Source organism: Notamacropus eugenii, chromosome 2 (assembly GCF_028372415.1).
Source record: "Notamacropus eugenii isolate mMacEug1 chromosome 2, mMacEug1.pri_v2, whole genome shotgun sequence".
Lineage (NCBI taxonomy): Eukaryota > Metazoa > Chordata > Mammalia > Diprotodontia > Macropodidae > Notamacropus > Notamacropus eugenii.
Window position 1 is genome coordinate 227,022,932 of NC_092873.1, and position 22,954 is coordinate 227,045,885.

At 36.3% G+C, this 22,954-nt stretch overlaps 1 long non-coding RNA gene across 1 annotated transcript in view; it reads left to right on the forward strand.

The window, feature by feature from the left end:
• The first annotated feature begins 369 nt into the window (after positions 1 to 369).
• Positions 370 to 22,954, forward strand: part of LOC140523837 (uncharacterized) — a 51,345-nt gene continuing 28,760 nt past the window's right edge. The window contains exons 1-2 of the long non-coding RNA XR_011973487.1: positions 370 to 449; positions 13,798 to 13,883. This is a non-coding gene — a long non-coding RNA (uncharacterized lncRNA). The remainder of the gene's footprint in view (positions 450 to 13,797; positions 13,884 to 22,954) is intronic.

Genomic DNA, 22,954 nt, shown 5'->3' on the forward strand with positions numbered 1-22,954 from the left:
ATAGGGAAGTGTGCAGATATATCTCCATCTATTTATTTCCATCTCTCTCCCTCTCCTATCTCTGTCTCTGTCTTTATCTCTGTTTCTCTGTCTGTCTATGTCTCTTTGTCTCTTCCCTTTCCTCCCTTTCTGCCATTAGAATGACATGACTAGATTTCTTTCAATGTCAGTTGAACATTTTGCCATTAATTACTTGCTTTTTTCCATAATAGTGATCTGCATGCCAGTGTTACATAAAAACAATTCATCCACAATGCCCATCAGATTATTTAAGAATGCAAACTTTGCCCAGGGAGGGAAAAAGTGAGAGATCATTGGCTCTTTAGAACCCCTTGTAAGTTTGATCACCATGGTAACTCCTCTGTTTTCCTTCAGCTTTAACAGAATGAAAGCCAAGGCTCCTACAAAAATTAGCCTCTCCACAAGATACTGCAGCTGACCTAGGCTTGGTAGGAACAAATAATTTTTTATTGATGAGAACTGTCATGTCATTGTGAAAAAAAAAATGTTAAAATCCTATTTTTATCAATTTATCCCCCTCATCAATACGTTAGATTAAGACATGGATGCCAGGCTTAGCAAATGTACAGATGACACAAATATATGAGGGACTGTGAATATATCAAATGATAATATCAGGATTCAACCAGATCATGTCAGGCTAGAATAAGGACTGAATATAAGGACTGAAAAAAAGACTGAATGCAAAGGATGACACAATATACTACCTAGTTATTTTAGTGTTATACTCTGCTCTATTAAAACCTTAAACGATGTAAACTCCTTGATGCCAGGGACTGCTTTTCATATTGTCCTTTTATCATTAGTATGTAGCAAAATGTACACAGAAGGAACTTAATAAGTGTTTTTTGGATTGCCTTGAAAGTTCATGTTTCATGTCTTTACCAATAATTCTTTTAAATTAAAGGAATGTGCTTATAATTAGAGACACTGAGACACAACAGAAATGGCGAGTGATAACCTTCTGTTAACATAACAATAGTTTATATATATATATATATAACGCTTTAAAGTTTGCAAAGTGCCATACATATATCTCATTTTATCCTCACTATAACCCTGGGAAGTAGCTGCTATGAACCCCATTTTATAGAAGAGTAAACAGGCAAAGAGCCAGCTACATGGCACAGTGAACAGAGCACTAGACTTGGAGTCAGGGAGGCTCATTGTAATAGCAAGGACTCGGCATACATAGCAGGGCTTGCTGTGCAAGTTCTTAGATCTGCTTTTCTAGAAGGAAAGCAAATTTTGAGAGGGCAACAATGACTTTAATCAAGCACATATATCATTCACTTAGTTCAGGGAAAAAGTCAGCACCCTGAACTTCAGAGAAAATGTAAACAGAAATTACAAGCAGAAATTGCAAACATAAAGACCAACAGACAGGGCTCCAACTGTCTGACCATAGACAATACATGCATCATTACCAGAGAGAGAAGTACTGGGTTTTCAAAGCCAGGGGGCTCCTTAGTGGCTACCTATAGTCTCCTCTGGAACACCAACCTTCTTCCAAAAAATAAGCCCCAAAGCAAAACCTTACTGTAGAGTATATACACATTTTTCAGAGCTGGAGGCATGACCCTAGTGACCCAGTGCCTCATTAGAAATTAACAAAAGGTGTCTGAGGCCTATTAATGGGCAGGGAAGATCTTTAGCTGTTTCCCCCACTCACCATCAATCTTACATTAATATTATACTCATCTTCATGAGTTCAAATCTGTCCTCAGATGCTTACTAGCTGTGTGACCCTGGGCTAGTCACTTAACTCTGTTTGTCTCAGTTTCATATGTATAAAATGAGCTGGAAGAGGAAATGGCAAACCACTACAGTATCTTTGCCAAGAAAACCCCCAAAAGGGGTCACAAAGACTTGGTCATAGCTGAAAATGACTAGCCAACAAACAAAAACCTGAGGCAAACAGTGTTTAATTTATTTGGTCAGGGGCACAAAGAAAGTATATGATGTAGAATTTAAACTCAGACCTTCCCAATTTCAGGCCCAGTGTTCTAACCACTGCCTCACCTGTTAACTAATAGCTAGTCTCCTTACTCTCTTCCTCAAAACATTAGTAACATACAATAATTCAGTGGATCTTCTTATGCACCAAATATCACTTCTTTTTAAATGAGATGGTTATAGAAAGAATCCAAATTTTCATCATTCAGTTAGGCATCTGATTTCCTCAGTGGATAGGGTACTGGAGTAAGGAAGATCTAAGTTCAAATTTGGCCTCAGAGGATTATTAGATGTGGGACCTTGGTTAAGTCACAATCTCTGTTTGTCTCGGTTTCCTCAGCAGTAAAATGGGGATAATGATAGCACTGACCTTCCAAGGTAGTTGTGAGGATAAAAGAGATTACATTTATAAAACACTTCATACAGTGCTTGGGGTGTCATAAGTCTTTGTTCCCTTCCTCTTTCATTCCTCCATTGAAATAGGCTTGATAGTAAATCAGATATGTTCAAACCTAAAAGAATTGCCAACTTTGAGGTAAGAAAGTTGGAGCAAAATGGTATACTATTGATCAGAAGTCTTGATGTTATACATGCAATACCTAGGGAGTGATACATCAGAAGTCAGAGATGTGTAAGGAGTCAATAGCTCAGCACCAAGAGTTTTTCCTATATTTTCTGGAGAGATGAAGAGAGGTTTCTGTTTTTGCTGATTATTTTTTAATAGGGAATATTGCTGATGACTGTGCTCTTTTTTACTGGTACTTCTCTTGGGGTCTTTATTCTTGATAATACTATCCTCAGGATAACTGAATCCCAGGAGGAATGTTCCCATCGTCTCTTTTAAAGGAATTTGTTAGATTTAACATTTTCCAGACATACTGGAAACTTTACTTATGCGCCAAAATTAGGAGTGAAACTGACTAGAAGCAGAAAGTCCCTGTCCTAGGGAAGGAAATGCAAAAAGTAAACAAATGGTATAAATAGCTAGGGAATTTAGGCCTGTGGTTAGCAAAGAGGTCTGAATGTTCAATTGAAAGTTTTTTATCTGATTTACAATCTCAGTTTACTCACTAACTAGAAGGCCTAGAAGAAATAGTTTACCCTCTGTTAAGTTTCCCTTTATTAAAAATGTGCATCTCTCCAAAACTAATGATTTTCCCTCTAATGTTTTTTTTTTTTTTTAAAGCAGTATAGCCTAAATGATAGAATGATTAATTTGGCATCAGGGGACTTGGGTTCAGATCAGAAACTTCTTGGCTATGTGATTATTGGCACATCGCTTAACCTTCCTAGAAACTGAGTTTTCAGATCTGGAAAATGGAGTCCATAATGTGTGTACTATCTACCTCCCAGGGTTGTTGTGGGTAAAGCAGTTTGTAAATCTGAAAACATAATATAAGGGAATTATGTTATCTGAAGTTGAATCAAATCATCAAGCATATGTGAAGTACCCACTGTGTGCCAGGCACTGTGGTAAACTCTGGGCATTCAAATACAAACAAACAGAAAGACAGTCCTTGACCTCAAGGAACTTACATTATGATGAAGGAAGACAAAACAATAAAAAAGGTTGCTGAAAAAGGGTAGAGAGGCACATTGTAATAAAGTCTGGAAAATGAAAGATTGCTGGTCTGAGTCCTTCCTCAAAATGCAAGTTTTAGGAGGATCTCATCAATGGTAAAAGAGAGTCAGAGGAGGAGAGGGAGAAGGCAACTGAAACATGGTTGCAAATTCCTTCCAGACTTTATTATTTATTTATACTAGAATTTATATGAGAATCATTACTTTCTAATTGCCCTATGGCTGTCCTTATTTGGGTATTTTATTGCAATTTTAAGTATAATTTTAGGAAAGTTAAAACAGAGATGAAAATTAACATATCTTTCATCATACCAGCCATCAATTATCATACCCTACTTTATGATGTTTGTGGCTATAATTATCCAAAGCACAGCCTTTCAAAGTGATGTCAGAAATATTTTTCATTTTCTGAAAACTTGACAGTGAGTAATTTTTTACAAATTCAGTTTCTTTAGTTCTCATCAAAAAAACTCTTCTCTACTATCCTAAGACTTCTGGGTTCTAGGTTCACTACAGTAACTATCATTAGATAGATTCCATTGCCCCAAGTACTAAATAATGCATTGGGGTGTTTATAATGAAGGGAATTATTTTAATCAATGATAACATTAAGTGTTTTACATTAATCACATTATTTTCCATGGCAATATTTGTGAGACACCTGTCTTTTAAAACTGCCAATGATGATTAGAATATGAGATCTCTGAGGGTAGAAACCCAGTTTTTCCTTCAGATCCCTAGTGCAAAGCACTGAAATAGTGTCATTCTTTTAATGGCATAGAAGAAGTGCACAATAAATGCTCGTTTACTGCATGACAAAAATTTGTAATAATCACATAACGTGGCAAAAATTTTTTTAAATGTTTTGGGGACAAGCTAGCAGAATGATACTAAAAATAAAGAGAATTTAGGTTCACTTTTCTTTGAGCATTATTCCTTGATAAATACAATAGACCATTTCTACAAAGTAGGAAATAAAGTAAAATTCTGTATTTTCAATCCCTCTTTTTATTCAGATAACCCTTTTAAGATTAGATATGTTCTCCCATATGAAAACATAATCATGAAATATCATAAAATCATTTGCAATGTTACAAATGTTTTAAAACAAAGCAAAATAGTTAAGTATGATAATATAATATTATAAATGAAAGAAAATTCAAACCATCTATTTGAAAAGCTCAATGGTAATTGTCACATGAGATGATGGTATAACAATATGTGAGAGAAAGTAAGAAGGGCATTAAATTGCCTGCCTCATTCTGTGAATCATCATTTTGCTGTTTTGAGCTCTGTGTCCTGCAGAGTGAGAAACATTTTCTCTTTTGGCATATAGTTGTTTTTTTGTCTGTTTCAAGAGACAAAATTATACTTCAATGATGCCAACAAAACCAAATGGCGTGTAAATACACCTCAGAAGGATAATATGTTACCAAATCCTGTCATTTCTTCCTTCATGATATCCTGAATTTAATCTTTCCTTTCCATTCCAATTGCCGATATCCTAGACTATGTTCTGATCTTACATTTTGGTAACTGAAATAACCTGCTGGGTTAACTATACTGGCTTTAGTTTCTCTTTCCCTCCTTCACAGCAGTCCCTTGCTCATGAATCTACTCCCTATTATCAACCACATTAGGTCCACAACTTTTCATCTGATTTTTAAAATATTCTCTCATTTGGTTCACCATATATCTACATACTCTCCCAGCAAATGTACTATATTCCTTGGTCAGGACAGGCTTCTCACACAGACCAGGCAAGGTTTTACTTAGGCTATTAGTCAAAAGAAAATTGTTTTCCACCTTCCCTTTGGTTAAGAGTCAGCTCTATCCCCTATGCCTGGAATGTTCATCTTCCTTACTTTTGCTTCCTGAATTCTGTGCATTCCTTCAAGATTCAATTCAAATTCTCCTTTCTATAGGAGTTCTTTTCCAGCCCCTCCTCTTGCCAGTCTCTTCCCTCTAGGATTACCTCTCATTTTATCTATGTCTACCTTACATGTATATAATTGTTTGAATTTTGTTTCCACCCTTAGAATGTGAGCTTCTTGAGGGCAGGAACAATTTTTTTGTCTTCTTTTGTATCCCCAGTATTTACTAAAGTGTGTAACCTACAGTAAGCATTTATTAAACACTGTCTCTGACTTCAAGTTAAGTGTTCTAAATCAAGCACTTACGATATTGTCTGTGAAATTGTCCATCATCCCCACTTTCTTGTCCTGCATGATTTTTATTAAATCTACCTATTAATCTTCCAAGAAAATCTATCTAACATGCTTTAAGCTTTAGCTGAATATTGAATATTAAACCATTGACATAAACAAGATTCTCCCTAGATCATTCATTATAAAGCTATTATAAAGCCCCATTGAACCTTTTATAACTAGTCTATTTTAGCATGTTTTAGATTTAGAGTCAGAGAACTGATGTCAGAAGGAACCTTGGTGACAGTTCAAATCTCTTATTTTACAAATGAGTCAAATGATGCCCTAGAAGAGATAGCTGAGCTGTGGTGGAGACAGCATTATATAATACAGATTTCTAAATTCATGATTCATCCCTTTTCTGAATCCTGTTTCCCTTAATGCCTCAGGTATCACTCAATTATTCTTTGTTTCATTTGGTTAATTTTATCTTTGTATTTATATTATGGGTTCCTTAAAGACAGGGGTACCCATGTTTCCCCTGTAGCACCTAGATGGGCTCTACAATTCTTGGTACAAAAAAGTGTTCAGTAAGTAACTATTGTTTTACAGATGAGAAAATTGACACTTAAAGAGGTTACTAAAAGATTTGCCCAGGCACTTGACAATTATTTGATTAATTGTTCATTAATTCTTATAAGAATTAGAACAGATTCTTGGACTGGTAACTTTTTCTCCCAAGGAAGCATTATTTATATTTGGCAGAGAGAAGTTAATTAAGGGAGCACAGTATGGTATTTGTGTACTGTTAGGTACTGCTTCCAATCACCTCCACCTAGATATTTTAGCCAATGGGTTTTGTTGAATGCTTGGTTCAATGGCATGGCAGGTGGGGCTGCTTAAACATTGCAGTCTCATAGAGTCAACAAGAAGTTGTAGAATCATAGTGTTTTAGAGCTTGAAGTGATTGGAATGTCTTACACTAAGGTTTCCAGCCCTGGAGTACTGGGAAAGTTACTTTTGAAAGGGATGTGGGACAAAACAACACAAAACAAATGAAAGAACATAGGGTTAAAGAAATGAAATGTTGAGGGTATTAAGATGGTATAGACTTCCCTCCTGTGCACTCTCCCAGGTCAGTTCTGTCTCTATCAGCCTTACTCCTAGAATTCCCCCTCCACTTATATAAGGAAACAGAGAAGAAATATGACAGGACATCAGTTATTATAAAGGTCCTGCATAGTCATATACCTTTAGCTTAAATATAAAAGAATATATGTCTTCAGGTCAGAATGTTTTAGGGAAATCTGGCTTTATAATGAATGATCTAGGGAGAATCTTGTTTATGTCAATGGTTTAATATTCAATATTCAGCTAAAACTTAAAGCATGTTAGACAGATTTTCTCGAAAGATTAATAGGTAGATTTAACAAAAATCATGCAGGACAAGAAAGTGGGGATGATGGATAATTTCACAGACAGTATGGTAAGTGCTTAATTTAGAATAGTTAACTTGAAGTCAGAGAAATGCAATGTGGGTTCAAATCTCATCTCAGATATTTAATTTGTATGACCATGGGCAAGTCTTTAATAACACCAGGACCCCAAATGGGCCTCAACTTAGCCAGGGGAATGGGAAGACTCCAACTCTAAGAACTTCCACATGCTTCAGCATAGTCCAAGGTAAATAGGCAACCTTTAGCAGCAAGACAATGATGTGCTTTAGTATAGACCCAGGGAAACACAGAAACATCACACTAGCCTCAGCATGATCCAGACAACACCATTAGGACCCTCACTAAGCACCAGGTAAACTGCCAGACCTCTATAATCTCCAGCACCACAGCCACCCCCTCTTGCAACCCCTCAATGCAGAACCAGATGTAAGGATCCCCTGTGGGTCTCAGAGTAACATCCATGCATCACCAGGTAAATAGCCTGGACCTTCATCATCTGGCACAATGCCTGAGGCAGTGCCCCTTCCACTCTGCAGCAGAGTTAAAATTTAAAAGAAAAGAAAAAGGCAAAAAAAAGATGATCAAACAATAACAATAACAAACAAATAAAAGAATCTGACCATTGAAAGTTATTGGTGAGAAGGAAGATAAAGACACAAACTCAGAAGAGGACAACAACATCAAAATACCTGAAGACAAAATCCCAAATTAAAGCAGTAAGTGGTCTCAGGCCCAGAAAGAACTCATGGAAGTCATTAAAAGGAAATTTAAAACTAATATATCAGAGGCAAAAAAATATTCGGAAAAGAATTGAGAATGATACAAGAGACTTATGTAAAAAAAGAGTAAACAGTTTGGGTGGGGTGAACCTGCTTTAATAGTAGAACTGGTCATATGGAAAAGGAGATACAAAAGCTAATTAAGGAAAACAACTTCTTAAAAGTTAGAATTGGGCAAGTGGAAGCTAATGACTCTGTGAAACTTGAAAAATCAATCAAACAAACTCAACAGAATGAAAAAATAGAAGAAAATGTAAAATACCTCCTCAGATAAAACCACTGACCTGGAAAATAGATCCAGGAGACACAACATCAGAATCAGTGGACTGCCTGAAAGCCATAATCAAAAGGAGATCTTGACAGCATCTTTCAATAAATCATCAAGGAAAACTGTCCTGATATCCTAGAGCCAGAAAGTAAAATAGGCATTAAAACAATCCACCAATCACCTCAGGAAAGATATCCCAAAATAAAACCTCCAAGGAATGTTGTAACCAAATTTCAGAACTATCAGGTTAAAGAAAAAAATACTGCAAGTGGCCATAAAGAAAAAATTCAAATATCAGGAATTGTATTTAGGATTATACTTTCAGAATTTAGCAGCTGAAACATTATAGGATTGGGGATCAAGGAAATAAAAAGTCATCCAATAAAATGAAAGATTTCAAGATTTCATAAGCAGACAACTGGGATTGAATAACAACAACACCAAAAATGATAGCCAATATAAAGATCCAAGGGAAATCTAAAAGAAAATAAAAGAAAACACAAGAGATTCAATGGAACTGAACTATTTATATCCCTTCATCAAGAACTGGTTGTTCTTGATAAGTGTACCACTAATAATTCTGCTAGAAGGAATATAAATAGATGGAGGGTATGGTATAAGATGAATTTGAAGGAATGACATAAAAAATAAATGATGAAGAAAAGCTGTTCAATGAGTAGAGAAGGAAGGGAAATGTAGAATGAGGTAAATTATTTCCCATGTAGAGGGTCAAAAAGCTATTACATTAGAGGAGAAAATGGGAGGGTGGGAAATGAACATCTCTTGAACCTAACTCTCATCAGCATTGGCTCAAAGAAGGAATAATATACAGAATTAGTTGAATATAGGAATCTATTTTATCCATTAGTGAAGTTTGAGGGGCAAAGTTTTAGTAAAGAAGGCGAGACTTACACAGGACAGGGCAAGCCAAACACAATTGAAGAGGGGGAAAGTAAAAGGAGAGAGAAGACAAAAAGGAGGATAAACAGGATGAAGTAGTAATCACAACTGTGAATGTGAATGGGGTGAATTCTCCCATAAAATGGAAATGGATAATAGAGTGGATGAAAAACCAGAACCCTACAATATGTTATTTAGAAGAAACACTCTTGAAGCAAGAAATGCATACAGATTAAAGGTAATGGGTTGGAGAAGAATCTAGTGTGGTTCAGCTGAAGTTAAAAAGAAAGCAGGGGTAGCAACCCTGATCTCAGATATAACAAAATCAAAAATAAACCTAATTAAAAGAGATAAGGTAGGAAACTTCAACTCACTAAATGGTACCATAGACAATGAATTAATATCAATAATAAACATGTATGCCACAAATAATATGATATTCAAATTCTTAAAGAAGTTAAGTAGGCTATAGTTTCATGACAAAACAAGAGATAGAAAACATTACAAAATGTAAAATTGACAATTTTGATTATATTAAACTAAAAAATGTTTGTACAAATGAAACTAATGCAACCTAGTTTACAAGGAAAGCAGAAAGCTAGGAAACAATCTTTACAGCAAATGTCTCTCATAAAGGCCTCATTTCTCAAATGTATAGAGGACTGAATTTATAAGAATAAATAAGTCATTTCCCATTTGATAGATAAGTGGTCACAGGATATGAACAAGCAGTTTTCAGATGAAGAAATCAAAGTTATGTATAGGTATATGAAGAAGTGCTCTAATTCACTTTTAATTAGAAAAATACAAATAAAACAACTCTGAGATACCACCTCAAACATATCAGCTTGGTTAATATGACAAAAAAAGTAAAATGATAAATTTTGGAGAGGATGTGGGAAAATTTGGACACAGATGCACTGTTGGTAGAATTCTGAACAGATCCAACCACTCTTGTAGAGCATTTTAGAAATATGCCTAAAGGGCAATCTGAACTGTGCATACCTTTTGATCTATCAATACCACTATTAGGTCTGTATCCCAAACAGATCATATAAAAGAGAAAAGGACCTACATTTGCAAAATATTTATGACATTGTTTTGTGGTGGAAAAGTATTGGAAATTGAGGGGTTGTCCATCAATTCAGGAATGGATGAACAAGTTGTGGTATATGAATGTGATGAAATACTATTATACAATAATAAATGATGAACAGGCAGATTTTTAAAAAAAGTGGAAAGACTTGTACAAATCAATGCAAAGTGAAATGAGCAGAAACAGGAAAGCATTGTACACAAAATCAGCAACGCTGTTTGATGAGCAACTCTGAATGACTCAGCTCTTAACTACAACATAATGATCTAAGACAAGGACAAAGAACCCAGAAGGGAAAATGTTACCCACGTCCAGATAAAAAACTTATGAACTCTGAATGCAAATCAATGCATACTTTTTCCATACTTTTTTGTTTTTTTGTTTTTTTCCTTTTTATCTGTTTCTTCTTTCAAAACTGTGACTAATATGGAAATGTGTTGTACATGATAGCACATATATAATCTATATTAAATTGCCTGCTATTTTAGAAAGTGGGGGTGGAGGAAGTGAGAAGAATTTGGAACTCAAAATCTTGTAAAGATTAACGTTAAAAATTGTCGACATTTAATTGGGAAAAATAAAATACCATTAAGAGAAGACAACCTTGTATCTTTCAAAGCAAAACTATATTATAAACAACAAGATGGACCAGAAAGGTCTATTATTGATCAAAGCTGATATAACATTAATTATGAGAGAATACATGATAGCTGACTTCTCTTCCAAGAAGAATAATCATCATAATCATAAAAATAAAGTGGAGATGCCAATAAATCATGGTTGAGAAATCATTGAGGCTCATGATAGGTGGAAAGAGAACATTTATTTGCTTTAAATGAATTTGAGTCTCAGGCAAAAACAATTTTCATGACGAGGTACTAAAAGACATCACAGATATGACTAATGAATCTTTGTTAGTAATATTTAAGGTATATAGTAGAAAAGGAGGTTACAGATGACAGGAAGATAAATGTTCCAGTTTTTAAAATTAGACTATTTAGAGACTCAGAGAACTTTATGATACTGTCTGGAAACTAGAGACTGGTAAGTTTGACATTTATCTATGGCAAAATACTAGAATTAATCATTAAGTAGCTGATTTTTTTGTTCACATAGGCAATTAGAAAAAAAAATACTATCATCACTAGAAGCAAATATGTAGTCACTAAGAATAGGTATGGGATTGAATAGTTTAGAAATGCCCTATGCCAATGCATAATTGACCAAGACACTGCGAGGGTAAATGTATTGCCTATGTTGAACAAAGGCAAGGCTTTAAATCCAAGTCTTCCTGATTCCATGGCAAATCCTGATGCTAAAGTTCTTATCCATTTATATATATCAATCATGATTGTTCATAGAGTGTTGAATGATGGCACTCAAAAAAATATTTTCTAATGGACTATTATCACTCTGGAGGAAAATCTTCAGCAAAAAGCATCATAATTTATCTCCTTGACCCTTTCCTGCTCAACATTTGTATCAACAACTTGAATAAGACAGTGTAGTACAGAGGATTGAGTGTTCCTGATTCCAGGTGGGAAGACTTGGTTGGATTCAAACTGCACCTTTACACTTTTGTGTTAATAAGTCACTTAAACTCTCTGAGCTTTCTAATTTGTTAAACAGGAATAATACTTGCAGCGATGCTTAGCTCACATCGCTAAGTGAGAATCAAATGCAGTAGTGTATGTAAAAGAAATTCTTGACCTTTAAAGAGTTAATTGTTATTATTGAGATGTAGAAGGCATACTGATCAAATTTATAGCTGACACAAAACTTAGAGGAGTACATAATAGACTGCATGACAGAATCAACATTCAAACACATGGGTTGAACTAGTAGATGCAAACAAAAGAAAAGTGGTATTTTAAAAAGGTTAAATATAAATTCTGTATTTAGAAGAATGAATTTTATGATCATCATAAGATGGAGACAGCTTATGAAAAAAAAATCTGTATTTGTTAATGCCAAAAAGTCAGTCAATAAACATTTATATATACTACATACCAGGTACTATGTTAAGCATGGAGGATACAGAGAAAAGCAAAGAACAAACAGAATAACAGATTCTTTGATGAGTTTAGCCTGAGAATGTCTTAAAGCAAAATGAGCAGTACATTGTGGACACACATAGGTTTTAACATATTAGTAATGAAAAATTGTATAAGAGAAGCAGCATAAAAAGATAACATTAGAGAAAGGCATCATGGGAAAATATGCCTTGGCAAGAGTGAGGGATGACTAATGTCTGATGACATCTGATGACTGATGACCCTTGGGCTCCATCAGTATATACAGGTGAGAATCAGCCAATTGCTAGCTCTAGTATTTTGAGACAGAACTGATTCTCTCTGACTACTGATTGACTCAATCTATGTCCTGGGAATTTCTTATTTATTGTGTTTCACTTATATAAGAAATCCAAGACTTTCCTGATGAAAATTAGTTTAGAAAACTTCAATTAATCCTGCTATGTAAGGTTAGCAAACTCTTCAATCACAGCACTCTTGTGATTGATAAGGATTGCAGGCCAAGTCACTCACTGATTGACTGCCACTAAGCTCCCCCTCTCACTTAGTCTTGTGAATCTGTCTAGCAACAACAATAATATACAAGTTATAGACCCAGATCTCTGGATCTTCAATCAGGATATGAATCCCATGGTATGATCAAGGACATGCTCCATGGGCATGAATGGCTGGAGAGCCACATCCTTGTATGTCTATGAGCATTAAACTTCCTGACTTGTGATCCTTTGTGCTCTTGAGCACTCTTAATTACTCTCCAAAAATTTATTCACAACACAGAAGGTCAAGTATTTTAGAGAAAGGCCCTTACTACATTGTGTGGCACCCTTATAACACATTTCTAGAAGAATATGAACAAGAATTTTGGGAGGGCAAAGAAGGACTTCAATATATCACTGAAGAGAATGCCCAAATCAATAAGATTTTAGATTTATTAAAGTATTAAAGTTTCAAAATATATACTTGGCACTGTGTTGGATTCTCAAAATAATAAAATACTATGGAGAGAGTCACTGTAACCAAGGACCTTACATTCTGTAGGGGTATGTAACATGAACATAAATAAGCCAGGAAAATTGAGGAAGAAGAGGCCCACTAATGGTAGGAGGAATTAGAGCTTCAGTGATAAAGAGAACATCTAAGCTGAGCCTTCAAAAAAAAGCATGAATTCTGGGAGTTAGAAAGGATGCATTCTGGCCATGGTGAACAACTTGTGTAAAATATGAGGAGTAGGAGATGGAGCATCAAGTTCAGAGAACAGTTAGTAGCCCAGCCTTACTGGAACATGGAGTCCATAAGTAGGAATACTGTGAAATAAGAATAGAAAGATGAGTAGGAGTAAGATCATGGAGAGCTTTAAATATTTTTAAAATATTATTCTTTCCTTTTTTCTTTTTTATTTCTTTTCTTTTATTATCTACATAATAGAGAGCCACTGAAGATTTTTGAATAGGAGTATGATATTGTCAGATCTATTTCTAATGGCTATTTTGGCAACTGTGTGGGGGAGGAATCCTAATGGAAAAGCATTCTTATCTCTTCTCCAACTCATCTCTTTCCAGATCCTATTCCTTGATTACTCCTACCATCTGCCTCCTCCAATCTGGCTTATGTGCTACAAGAAAGAACTAGAGGAAGTAACACAATTGTAAGAATTGGTAACACTACAAATTTGTTCTCTAAGCTAAACTGTGCGTGTGTATGTGTGTGTTCGTGTTCACGTTTGTGTTCATCTTTCGTTGCCAAAGAAGACCATGCCATCAGAGAAATAATGACATGACTTGCATTTGACTTTGTTTTGAGTGAGGGAGGGCTGTGCAGGTCACTAGCCTCACTTCTCCTCCAGAGCCATCTGGGTCACTGTTGAAGGGTAAGTAAGTTTATTCTTCCATCCTCCCCCACCTCTAAATGTTTCCCTGTCTCACTCCCTACAGAAACTCATTCAAATATTTTCTTTTTAAGGTTTCTAGTTTTCCCTCCCAAATCTCTCAAAGGAAACTTATCATCTTACTTGACTGAAAAAAAAATAAGGCTATTTGCCATGAGGTCCTCTTTCTTTCCTTCTCTCAAAACTTCTTGCAGATTTTTCCCCTTCTATTTCCCCCTCCAATCTCTGATAATGAGGTAACCCTTTTCCTTGCCAAAGCCAAATCCTTTATTTTTGCCCTTCATCTGATTTCCTCCTTTCTTCTCTAACATATTACTTCCTCACTCTCTCAATCAACTGAATTCTTTTAATAAACTTTAACCTCTCCCTAGTTACTAGCTCCTTTTCTCCTGACTTCAGACATGCCCAAGTATCCCCCAACTTAATACAAGTAAACAAACAAACCCTTCCCTAGATTCTCCAATTTCATCAAGCCAACACATTGTATTTCTTTCTTAGCTAAACTATAAAATAAGAACAAGAAACCTGTGTACATTTGTTGCCTCTATTTCTTCCTCTCCAAGTCATAAATCCTTTGGAATCTGGCTTACAACCTCACCACTCAAGTCTGATGCAGATTCTCTGATTTAAGAACAAATTGTTCTTGCCTGTTTATAGCATTTGATAATGCTGACCATGTTCAAGAATATCTTCATGGATATTCCATCTTCCCTTCATTTTTGTAACACTACTCTCTCTTGGTTCTCCTCCTATCACTGGCATCTAGGTGGTATGGTAGATGAAGAACTGGACCTGGAGTCAGAATATTTAAGTTCCGATGTTGCCTTAGACATTGTGTGACTCTGAGCAAGTCACTTACCTCTACTACAATTTCCCTAACTGGAAAATGGGGATAATACTAACACCTATGTCCTAGGGTTGTTGTGATAATCAAGTTAGATAGTTTATGTATAGTAGACCCTTAATAAATGCACATTTCCTTATTCATCTGTCTGGGTTTCCATTTTCAGTCTTCTTTAAGGGACTATCCGTACCATGTTCTGTAATTGTGTGCATTTCCCAAGTTATTGTCTCCAGTGTGTTATTATTTTCTACACCTTCTCAGGGACCTCAATGGTTTTGTCATATTTCTGTAAGTAGGAGAAAAGGGATAGATGCTGTAGAGGGAGATTTGACTACATTTATGTCTGAATGGATACAGGGGATGATGAAGAGGGAAGAGTCAAGTATTACTCCTAAGTTATAAATCTGGATACTTTGGATGATAAAGTTATTCTTAACACAAATAAGTAAATTTAGAAGAAGTGTGTGTGTACACTCACACACAGACACACATACATACATAAACACACATGTGTATATATATGCATATATTTGTATGTATGTATACATTTATAAATTTTGCTTTGGACATGTGAATTTGAATGTCTATGGGGCATTCAGGAGAAACTATCCAACAAGCAGCTGATTATGTGTAGCTGGAATTCAGAAGAGAAATTAGGACTTGAAAGAAAGATTTAGGAATCATCACTGTAGATTTCCTTAAACCCATGGAAGCTGATGATATCATCAAAAGAGATGAAATAAAGAGGGAAAAGAAAATGGCATCCTATACAACACTGACATTAAGGCAGGTGAGGGAGGATTATTTAGCATAGGAAGACAGAGAGTGGTCATGCAATTTATTTGAGAACCAGGAAACAGTAGTGTCAGATGCTCACCCCCCCCCAAAAAAACCCAAAAAACAACAGTGTACCTAGGAGGAAAGAGTGATCAACAACATCAAAAGGGGCAAGGAGGTCAGGGACATTGAAGACTGAGAGCAAAGAATTGAACTTAACAATCAAGAAATCACTGATTATATTAGAAAGAACATGCTCACAATTAGTGGAAATTAAAGAAAATAATAGAATGAGTTATCTTATGGATACTGAGCTTCTCAGTCACTAGAAGTAATAATGTAGAGGCTAGATGACGATCTGTGAATGATACTCCAGAAGAAATCCCTAAAGGATTTAGAGTTTGGAATAAATCTTCTTTAAGGTATTTTCCAATAAGATTCCATAATTCTCTGGTTTTAGATTATTATCCAGCTTCCTTGTTTGGCAAACAAAATAGCTTAGATTAGAACTCAGGTTCCTGACTATTAGTTTAGTTTCTATAATACTATGCTTCATCTCCTAATCAAAGGTGAATTAATTGTGTGTTTCATTGTCATATATGATTACTTTGAATCAGTGTACAAAGATCATGTAGATTAACTGTTCATTTGAGTAACATGGCAAGGATTTTATGGAAGAATTATATTATGTACTCACAAAGACAGGATGGTCCTTGGAGTCAATCTCAGGATTGTTACTACTGAATTATTATGTTGTTACAGTAAAAAGAAATGATGGATGCATATTTCAAATTCTACTGGCAGTTAATGGAGAAATTATTTGATATTTAATTTTTCACTCAATATGCAGCTATTTTGAAGTTATTATGTGAAAATAGGCATATAGTATATGTACCTAAGACAATCTGAAAGGATCAAAACAATGTAGATAAAGATTACACTCATTATGTCAAAAGTGGAATAAAGTTTTCACAGCATATAGTTTATAGTCAATACATATTTTCTTTACACATTTCCCTTCCTTTTACCAGGTGATTTCTGAATTAACTAGGGATTCATTTCAAGTTCTCCAGATAATACATGATATGCTATCCTGGGAAAGTTTCAGCTTCTTTTCTGAAATAACATCAGAAACCAATGTTTAGAACTTAGTACTATGTCCTTGCCAAGTTTCCTGTCCTAATGATCTTAAGTTTCAATAATGGATGTCATGTAGATTAATTGCAAGGTACATTGGGAGCTATATGAACTTATCACACAGCTTATATCACAGATTTATTTTCTCCCTGACCTCTAAATTAAAATGTCACTTGTTTTAAGAATGCCCAGCTTAGTACTGAGATAGAAATGAAAATATACTATATCCAATTGAAACTACAGGGTAAAAATTGAGGTGGGTCAGAGTTAAATAAGCACATTTAAAAATTGCACTATACATAGAAATTAATCAGTTGGATTTATAAAGGCCAAAAAATGACACAAACCTTAATTTTTCATTATTTATTTATTTATTTATTTTTATTTTTTATTTTTATTTATTTTTTTTTAATTTAATTTTTAACATTTATTTTCACAAAATTTTGGGTTACAAATTTTCTCCCCTTTTATCCCCTCCCCCCCCAAACCCAAGAATTCTAATTGCCCCTGTGTCCAATCTGCTCTCTCTTCTATCCTCCCTCTCTGCCCTTGTCTCCGTCTTCTCTTTTGTCTTGTAGGGCCAGATAGCTTTCTTGACCCCTTAACCTGTATTTCTTATTTCCCAGTGGTAAGAACATTACATTTGATCCTAACACTTTGAGTTCCAACTTCTTTAGCTCCCTCCCTCTCCACCCCTTCCCTCTGGAAGACAAGCAATTCAATATAGGCCAAATCTGTGTAGTTTTGCAAATGATTTCCATACTAGTTGTGTTGTATAGGACTAACTATATTTCCCTCCATCTATCCTGTCCCCCATTACTTCTATTCTCTTATGATCCTTTCCCTCCCCATGAGTGTCGACCTCAGATTGCATTCTCCTCCCCATGCCCTCCCCTCTATCCTCCCCCCCACCCTGCTTGTGCCCTTGTCCCCCACTCTCCTGTATTGTGAGATAGGTTTTCCTACCAAAATGAGTGTGCATTTTATTCTTTCCTTTAGTGGAATGTGATGAGAGTAGACCTCATGTTTTCCTCTCGCCTCCCCTCTTTATCTCTCCACTAATGAGTCTTTTGCTTGCCTCTTTTATGAGAGATAATTTGCCCCATTCAATTTCTCCCTTTCTCCTCCCAATATATTTCTCTCTCATTGCTTGATTTAATTTTTTTTAAGATATGATCCCATCCTCTTCAATTCACTCTGTGCACTCTGTCTCTATGTATGTGTGCGTGTGTGCATGTGTGTGTGTGTACTCCCACCCAGTACCCAGATACTGAAATGTTTCAAGAGTTACAAATATTGTCTTTCCATGTAGGAATGTAAACAGTTCAACTTTAGTAAGTCCCTTATGACTTCTCTTTGCTGTTCACCTTTTCATGGTTCTCTTCATTCTTGTGTTTGAAAGTCAAATTTTCTTTTCAGCTCTGGTCTTTTCATCAAGAAAATTTGAAAATCCTCTATTTCGTTGAAAGACCATTTTTTCTCCTGAAGTATTATACTCAGTTTTGCTGGGTAGGTGATTCTTGGTTTTAGTCCTAGTTCCTTTGACTTCTGGAATATCCTATTCCATTCCCTTCGATCCCTTAATGTAGAGGGTGCTAGATCTTGTGTTATCCTGATTGTATTTCCACAATATTTGAATTGTTTCTTTCTAGCTGCTTGCAATATTTTCTCTTTCACCTGGGAATTCTGGAATTTGGCCACAATGTTCCTAGGAGTTTCTCTTTTTGGATCTCTTTTATGCAGTGTTCTGTGGATTCCTTGAATATTTATTTTGCCCTCTGATTCTAGAATCTCAGGGCAGTTTTCCTTGTTAATTTCATGGAAGATGATGTCTAGGCTCTTCTTTTGATCATGGTTTTCAGGTAGTCCCAGAATTTTTACATTGTCTCTCCTGAATCTATTTTCCAGGTCAGTTGTTTTTCCAATAAGATATTTCACATTATCTTCCATTTTTCCAATCTTCTTGCTATGTTCTGTGATATCTGTCTTTCTCACAAAGTCCTTAGCGTCCATCTGTGCCATTCTAGTTTTGAAAGAACTATTTTCTTCAGTGAGCTTTTGAATCTCCTTTTCCATTTGGCTAATTCTGCTTTTGAAAGCATTCTTCTCCTCATTGGCTTTTTGAACCTCTTTTGCCAATTGAGTTAGGCTAGTTTTCAAGGTGTTAATTTCTTCAACATTTTTTTGGGTCTCCTTTAGCAGAGAGCTGATCTGCTTTTCATGCTTCTCTTTCATCCCTCTCATTTCTCTTCCCAGTTTTTCCTCCACCTCTCTAACTTGATTTTCAAAATTCTTTTTGAGCTCTTCCATGGCCTGAGCCCATTGGGTGGGCTGGGACACAGAATCCATGATTTCTGTGTCTTTGCCTGATGGTAAGCATTGTTCTTCCTCATCAGAAAGGAAGGGAGGAAATGTCTGTTCTCCAAAAAAGTAGCCTTCAATAGTTTTATTTCTTTTCCCTTTTCTGGGCATTCTCCCCAGCCAGTGACTTGAGCTCTGAATATTCTCCTCACACCCACCTCACCTCCTGGTCCTCCCAGCCAGCATTTGGGGACTGAGATTCAAATGCTGCTTCCAGCCTTAGGGCTTTTGGCGGGGCAGGGCTGCTATTCAGTATGAGATTATGTTCAGGTGGTCAGGTCAGGGCAGGGCCGCCTCTCAGGCTCAGTTCCCTCAGGGGGTTTATGTACACACCTTCCACAATGGATCCAGGCTCCCGCCCGCTTGGGGAGCCCCTGTCTGCAGCCGCATCTCAGCTTCTATCTCCCGGGGGGGCCCGATCCATGGGGGCACCCCACTCCCCTCTCGATCCGCCAAAGAGACTCTCTCACCGACCCCCATCACCTGTGGGTGGAGGGGATTGTGCCGCCACTGGAGATCCCGTCCCTGAAGCCTGCTCGGGTCTGTACCTCTCTGAGCCGCAGCCGCCGCAGGTCTGGGCTGGGCTCTGCGTCTGCAGCGCAATGGACCTTTTGCGAGAGGTTTGCAGGTCCCTCTGTGGGTGGAGGGACCCGCGTGGCCACTGGAGATCCTGTCCCCGAAGCCTGCTCGGATCTTTTCCTCTCAGTGCCATGGCCACGGCAGGGCTGCACTCAGCTCCCAGTCCCAGCGCCTAGTCCGCAGCACAAAGGACCCCCTGTGAGAGGTTTGTAGGTCTCTCCAGAACTGAAATCTCCCTCGTTCCAATATTCTGTGGCCTCTGGGTGCAGAATTCACGGTGAGTTGGTCCCCTCTAGCCGTTCTGTGGGTTGTGGGTTCAGAGCTATGTGTATGTGTGTCTTTCTACTCCGCCATCTTGGCTCCGCCGCAATTTTTCATTATTTGTAAGAAGAAAAACATGGGGAAAAATATGATCAATTACGGTACTGTTTGGTAAATTTCTTCCATAGTCATTGAATGGTACTCCTGAGGCCCAATATAGTTCACCAAATACCTGGCTTATACTTTGTCTTTATATGACCATGTAACCTGTCACATCATAATCATTTTGGCATTTTTTAAAAATTAGCTAATGATTTCTTCATGGCCAGTTAAATTAGTTTTATGATGGTGAGTCCAATCCAACTATTAAAATGGCAAAAATAAACTGATTCGCAACTATATATTCTAGAGGAGTTTATGGTAATAGATAAAACACTGGATAATGTCCACAATATGGATGAACAAGAATAGATTTCATTGTTTAAGGCTCTTTTTACACTTCTATTGTAAAGGTTATATATTGCCCAGTTCAATGACTTATGCCTTAATTAAAAATTTCAAGCTTGACATTTTTGCCTAAGCCTGATAGAGTAAAATGAAGGCTTTGTGCAAGTCCATTAAAATGGCAGAAATAAAAAGATTCTCATGCATTCATGGACATGTAACCCTAATTAAAACTTAATTTCATTTGGAAAAGAAAGAAAACCAAGTAATCTATATAGTTGTGAGAGGAGTCACCATGATGTAATAAATTGACAACTGGCTTTGAAGACAGTTGAGGTTCCAGAGTGAATAGAAAGCTAGGCCTAAGATCTGGAAGACTTGAGTTCAAAATCAGTCTCAGAAATTTGCTAGCTGTGTGACACTGGGCAAGTCAATTAATCTCTGCCTGCCTTACTTACCATAACTAAAATAGGGATAATAATAGCACCTACCTCAGGGTTGTTATGGAGATCAAATGATATAACATTTGTGTGTTTATTTGTACTATTGCCTTTGTATTATATTATTGGATATTTGTATATTTGTATATTCATATCTATATATCTCACTGCTGTGTCACCTTTCTGTCCTCAGTTTCCATACCCTTATCATCTAGGGAAGCTAGATATTTTTTCAGATTTCTTCTGCTACTAATATTCTAAGATTCACTGTGGAAAAGTAAAACTTTTTGCTTTATCTTTTACATATTTTAAACGTGAAAGAGACAAGTCCCTTACTCTTAGCTCAGGTTCAGAAGAAGGAATTTCATTTTCTCTGCGTTGTCTCTGGCATCATATTCATCTATTCAGCTCTCTTCTTTGTGTTAAGAAAACATGTACTTCCTGCATGTGAGGAAATCAAAGTGCAATCTTTCAACAAATGGTTGCCAAACATGGAGTAAATGAACAATGTTATTTAAGAGTTGATCATTGACTTCTCTTTAATGCATGAACAAAATAAGGAGTAGGCTAAGGTGTTCCAGGCAAAGAGCAAGTAAACAAGTGGAATCTCTAAGCACTTACCTTATCTGCTACATCTCATGCAGTGGTTCATTGAACTCTTTGCTCCTCAGGGCCTAAATCATTTCCTGGTGGTAAGCTAGGCACTGAGAAATTAAGACCAGCTGAGTAAGGGAGGCTACAATGTACAAGGGACAGTGCTCATGAAGAGCAATCAGTAAATTTAGAAATCTACTTCTGACAATTAATTAATTCACTATGTGAAGCAGGGTATCATCTCTTTGAGCCTCAGTTGTTTTCATCTGTAAAATAAGAATAAACAAAGCCTAGATATATACTTAATTTATCTCAAAGGATCATATGAATATATATGACTAGCAGCGTAAAAGATAGACTAATGAAATGAATGAAAAAGCATTTTTTAAGTGCTTTCTACATACGATACTCTTTTAAGTAATGGATACCCCAAAGTTCTTAGTGAATTTTTAAGCTATCAAAGCTTTAAAATATTATTTAAACTATTAACGCTTAAAAATGTACTAAACCTTTGCCACACTGTGTACAAATATGAAAAGCAAGAGAGTTCTTGTTCCTCAAGGAGCTTACATTCTAATAGAAGATAATACAGAAGAGAAGTGGCTAAGGAGCGGGCTTTTGGTCTGGAAAGCCACCAGGATGGTCTGTAGAAGTCACAGGGTAATAGATTGTCAAAAGTATAAGACACGATTGATTAATAAAAGTATAAAAATGATGTAAGTGTGCTTTTACAATTTAGTGGACTTTGGCCATACAGAAGTTAAGAAACACTCATTTCTGGAACTTTAACATGCTGGGAAAATGACTTCAGGTAGTTTATACTTTATTATAATTTACATTCAGGAAATGGTTGTATGGTTAATGCTGGAATCCTATTAATCATAAAATCATAATCGGATTCCAAGATTGGGACCAAAAAAGGCAGGAGGATCAGAGAAAAGAGGTGAGATGATGTAATGGCAAGCAAAGTAGGATCTTTTGCTGTTTTTGTTTTAGCATAATCAAATGCCTTTGATTGAATCTTGCCTTTATCAACCAAGAGTCTTTACCAGGAGTAAGATAGAGAAACAAGAGTTCCTTTAATTAGAAATAGTATAGGTATTTGCATTGTTAATTATTTTAATGTGATTACAGATCTTCCCCACTCATTAATGGGCCTGGGAAGATTTGAAGGAAGGCCCACACTTTTTGTTAAGTTTCTAATGAGGCACTGATTCTCAAGGGTTGTGATGCCTTCTGGCATGAAAAAGTGTGTAGACTCTGAGATGAGGTTTGACTTTGGGGCTTAGTTTTTGAAAGAAGGTTTGTGTGTCAGATGAGACTCTGGGAAGCCACTAATCAGCTCTCCTCTGGCTTATGAAAACCCAGATGTTGCTGCTTCCTTTTCTGACAGG